This window comes from Natrix helvetica (assembly GCF_964273705.1).
Source record: "Natrix helvetica genome assembly, chromosome: 4".
NCBI lineage: Eukaryota > Metazoa > Chordata > Lepidosauria > Squamata > Natricidae > Natrix > Natrix helvetica.
The window spans coordinates 48,892,031-48,897,993 of NC_138550.1; positions in this window are offsets into that span (position 1 = coordinate 48,892,031).

Genomic DNA, 5,963 nt, shown 5'->3' on the forward strand with positions numbered 1-5,963 from the left:
GATGATATTTCAGCAGTAATTTATATCTCCTTGATAGTAGAATGGGATTGTCATTACTACTATATAAACTGTAATACAACTCATCAGTTCAATGCCTATGGAAATTCTCAGTCATCCAGGTCATGATTGTCCCAAAGGTGCTTTTTTTTTTCAAAAGGCAACTGGACTTTGTTTTTTTCAAGAAAAAACAAAGCCCAGTTGCCTTTTGGGGGGAAAAAAGCACCTTTGGGACAATTCATCAGTTCCTAAATTAAAGTTGTTGACTTTGATCTACAATGATATTTGAGGGCCTACGTTCATATTTCAGATGTTGGGAATTATCTGTTTATGGAAGTAAAGCCTGATTTCAATACACCTCAATTTCTGGGAATTCTAGAATACCTGCAGTGAGAATGCGGAAAGAAAAAGAGGTGGAAGTGTGGGTAATTATAGCTCAATAGCAGAGTACATTCTAAAGATCATATGTTCAATTTGTGGGAGCTATACAAGTAAAAGGATTGGACTGTGACGTAATGCTATAGATATAACCTGACAAGTCTGCTAATCCAAAATTCTAATGTAGATGAATAGTATGGCTTATACATTTAGTCTTGATTTCATCATTCATTCATTCATTCATTCATTCATTCATTCATTCATTCATTCATTCAGCATTTGTTGTATCACATAAAATTAAACCAACAATATCATTAGATATTTAATTTCTTATCTAAATTTAACTTAATTTGTATCAGTAGCCTTTAGAAATTACTCTTGGGCAACAGAATGAACAAATGCCAAATCTTCACATATTTCTGCAGGCATTGGAAAAATCCAGATAACTTTAAAAAATTATCCTGAACTATAAAAAGGTAAAGGAGTCCTTGCAGGTTTTGCCCCACTAATCAGAGCCAACTGTCCAGTACTGTCCAAATACATTTCTGCAGTCATGTGGCCTATTATTTGTTACCAATTTATTTACTTGCATTTACATGCTTTTGAACTGCTAGGTTGGCCAGAGCTGAAGCAAGTGATGGGAGTTCACTCTATTATTCAGTGATAGGGCTCAAACTGCTGGAGTATAGACATTCTTCAGCTTCTTTTAAGCCACTGAGCCACAATACTTTTTTATTCCAAACTATAATATTCTTAAATAACATTACTTTCTTAATATTAAACATGTGAAATGTATGTTGTGGAGAAATACTTGTTAAAACAGAAAGGGCAAACCAGACCTTTGTTGCAGTCTCAAACTTATTCTAAAAGTCACAGCTTTGTTATTGCAATGAGAAAATGCTAAATGAAGTGAGCACTTGTCTGAAAGACTTACTTTTCAAAGTAAGTTTTATAGAATGCTGTATCTTAATATTACAAGCTCTGAAGCAGGATTCTTTTTTTAAAAAAATGCTGAATAGATAGCAACAGAAAACATTAAAATGGTAGAAAACCATTCCATTAACTTCTCTGGATTGGATTTTAAAGATTTCATTTTTAGCAGTCTTGCTTGAATTAAAAAGGCCAGTCATGATGCATTTGGAATGGTATCTTGCCAAATATCAAAGAAAAATGGCATTTCAAATGTCTCCTGAAAGATATTAAAAATCCTTTTGAAGACTCTTCTTCACAACTGAGTCCTTTCTCCTCCCATGAACAAAGATTTATTCATTCAGCATCCAGTTCTTTTTCAGCTGCATATAAAAGGAGAGATAAATAATTCTGATTTCCTTTCCTCACAAAAAATAAAGTACCATGTTCTCTTATATCTATAGATCATTTTCTCATTTAAGTTAGATCCTAACAGAGTTAACTCTGGTGATATTCAAAATCATGGATTGTTTATTTTGCATAGGCAACCTTTCCAATCCTAGTGTATTTCAGATGTTATTCACTCATTTAATCTTTAATCACTATTACTGTTATGACAATACTTTATAGGAACTGAATTATAACAGTTATAGAGGTTCCCAGACTTGGAAAAGCATACAGAAAAAATTCCTACAGAAAAATTATATTCAATATAATAAACTTCCCATTACCCTTACGGAAGTCTTTACTAAAGTGTATCTCTTGGTCATAGGTTAAGAGGACTATATGCAGTTGTTTCTTTATATCAACTTCATTATGAGGCAGCCAATTGTCCATTCATTTGCTTCATTGTTCACTGGTTGCTCTTGGACTAATTATTTTGCCATTTCTAATGGTGTTTGGTGGGTTGTTGTTGTTGGGTTGTTTTAACACATTCCAATCTGTTTCTCCAGAATGATAATAACAGGGAGGTGCAGTCATCAATCATTTACCACTTAGAGATGATCAGTCATCAATCAATTACCCAGAGATGTCAAAAAGATACAGGATGTGGTGACTGTTTGTATCTGTATACTTCCAATGGATATAACTTATTGAGAAAATAAGTCCTTTAAGGAAATGAATGAGAGCTTTACATCTTTAAAGGATACATACATTATGTAAAGAAGATATAACTTGAAATAATGTCACTAGGAAATGGAGGAAACTATTATAATATTTGCAGCAAGGTTGCTTCACTCACATCAACTTAGTTTCCTGTTAGCTTAATTGGGATCTCACTTTCTGTTCCATTTAGGTATCTTGTTGTGGAAATCAATGAAACTCTAATCTTAATTTACTCCACATACATGAAATGCCATCTCTAATTTTGACCTGAGATTGTAATTTTCTTTCAGTGTAATGAGTTTAGCAGTTAAGGTGCTGGCCTATAAACCGGGAGATTATGATTTTCTAAGCCTTCATTAGGTAGGGAAGCCAGAAGGGTAATATTGAGCCTACCAACTTTTCCCATTCACAAGTCATGTACAAGTGACAGGTTATCAAATACTATTAAACTAAATAATATTATCCCATACTGATTATGAGATGGTTATTGGATGTGGTGATGCAGCAATTTAGATCTGATTTTAAAAAATGTGTTTCGGAGTGTGGATATTATATCTGTCTAGCATCCTTTAGAGTAATTATTATATCTGTATAGCATCCTTTAGAGTAATTATTTCCCTGGCTTCCTGTTATCTTCTGCTTTAAATCCATAGTAAGGGACTCAGCTGCTTTAAAAAGTTCTCCCTGTACCTCCCTTTTTTTGTGTGGGAAAGTGAATTGAACCTGAAGGTCTGTTGGAGACCTATTGCTGATTTTTCATTACTGATAGCAACAGGAACCCAAGACCTTGAAAAGATCTATGGACGGATGCAAGAGAAGGAATAGGTGAAGGAGTCATGGAATATATTATTTTCAACGTTGTATTCTGTGAGCTCTTGGAACTGAAATATGATCCATGGACATTTGGATAAACCAATAAACTACCCATTCCTGAACATACTAAACTTCTTCAAGAGTTTTATTAAAACTATCCAAACAGGTGAAATCCTGTTATATGTTTGTCCACAGCATTCTTAGCCAAGTCACGGTGCTCCCTCCTATTTTTATCTATAAAAACTCTAAGATAAGCTTACAAACAGTGACTTGTCCAAAGTCACACAGCAAACTTCAAGTGTCAGTCCAATGCCTTTAATCTCTAAACTGCATTGGCTTTCATCACTATTAGACCACTGGATACTATTCCCTGTTCTGTACAGAGATTTAGAAGAGATTCAAGGCATCACCTACAGCAGATAACTTTCCAATCTCTGCTTGAACACATACAATTAAAGTTATCTCACCCTTGGGCTTAGCATCTCCAGATAACTCATTCAAGGGGTCGACTTACTGTCTCAGATCTTTTTTGCCCATTATTGTATTGCTGGTAGGTTGGTGTTTGTTCTGATTGATGTTCATAATGATTACAAGCTGCTTCTCCCGAACCCTAGAGAGAGGGGGATAATATATTTCAAGTTGGTCCTGAGTATATAAACTCTCAGGTCTTAGTATGCTCCCTGTACTTAGACATTTGCAAAAGGCAGCTACTGGCAAGGGGAATAAGTTAAACAGATTGCTTTGGCTTCACCCTTTCACATTCAGCATCACTGGGGATAGTTTATATGACTTTATGGTAGTAAGCGCTATCTGAATTTTGCTCATTGCCTTCTTTTCTTTCACGGGAATTTAACATGGGTTTATAGAATAGGAAATAGCCTGATTTTTCTTTAAAAGACTGGAGTCTGGTAATATGTTGTACTTTTCTCTCTGAAACTACTTATGTCAGCTGTTAAATTGCGAGATATGGAATCAGATTCCATCATAACAATTTCCTAGTTTATTGCAAATTGTAGCCATGGCACTTGGTTATAAATAAATGAATTTATGGATTCCTTATGTACAGAGATTGAATAGGGAATGTAATCAAATCATTCTAATTCAACTATACACCAGACTCATTTATAGAAGCTAAAATGGCTCCTTGAGCTCCTGCAGAAAAATGGTATGTTTATTTTGAAGATGAGGGAGAGAGGTAAGCATTTGGTGAAAATAGAATAATTTAATTAGATAAAAACATCTCAGGATACAAAAAATAAATAAACTATCAGATTTCAAATATACTGTAATCTATATTTTGTTCTCTAAGTGTCCAGAGACTGCTGAAAAGCAGAAGGAAACTAGAACACCCTTATTCCTTTTTATCAGAGATTTGCAATTTTAAAAATTATAGAAACATACAGGGGTTTCCCACCAAGATTCTAATCTAAGATTTTTCTTTTCTTACTCCTTGCTGTTGTAGGGTGAGGTGTTGTTGGTTTTTTTTTTGGTAGCATTGCTATTTGGGGCATAGTCATCATTCAAATGATTAAAATAAAACAAAGGGGAAAAAAAACAAAATAACCTTTGGCCACTGAAGTGATTCTCCTTCCTTAATAAAAATGTGCAGATTTATAAGTTGTCTATCAAAATCCCAGTTAACGTAGAATCCAGACATCTAAAGAACAAGTCTCACTGAAATAAAATTTGTAAATATATCATAAAATCAAATAATAAAATGTCTCAAAATGGATATAGTATTTTTACTTTGTCTCTATACTATAAGCAGAGTAACTTTGATATAAATATAAATTTCAGAGCTTCATTTTTTTCTGGTGTCACAATTAGAAATAATATCATATTTAAATGCTATTGGGATAAAACAGGTTTGAAGATACATCTTAACCCTAATGAAATTCTAACAATTCCAGTAGAATAATACCATTTTAATAATATGGCAGTCCTGTAATAATTCAGCAGGACAAAAGTGGAATTATTTACATTCTCAACAAACTTCTGGAGGACTGAAGTTCTTATTACTTGTCTCAGAATGGGGGGAAAATCAGGATTCTGGAGTTTAAAGAATAGAAAGCAATTCAATAAGATTTTTTTTAAAAAAAATAAGAGGGAAGAACTAACACATACCAAGGAGAGTTGAGATTCTCAGAAATAGCTGTTGATTGTGTTTATGTGGAACAAAGAATGCCACTCCAGTACTTTGTATTCAAGAAAGCTCTTTGGATTTTCAACATGCCTTTTCACTTTGCAAGTTTCCATTTAGATGGTTATATTTTGACAAGTGATCAATGCTGCATTGTATTCAACTTATGGCAGCAAATTTGAATGACAGCAAATTTCAAATACTTGAAGCTCAGTTAATAAAGGCAGTCTTATTTAATAATCTGAGGGTAAACACTTGGTAATGGGTATTACATCTTCTTTAAAAACAACCCTGAATGCTTTATTCCATTAATTAATTTTTTATTTTAAAACAGCTCTTGGATAAATATAAATGTTCAGTGCAATCTTACAAAAACTACTTAATTTCTATTGCTCATAAATACAGAATAGTGTTACAAGAGGAACCTATACCAAAAATTAATATCATTTTCTCATTTTTTTCACCTTGTGTTATTTTTAATTTTACTCAGAAAAAACCCTGAACATTTAATCATTGAAAATTTAATGCACACTGACATACATGTATGTATGTGTGTGTGTGTGTATGTATGCATGTATACATACATACACACACACACTTTCTGATGAACCAAATCTTT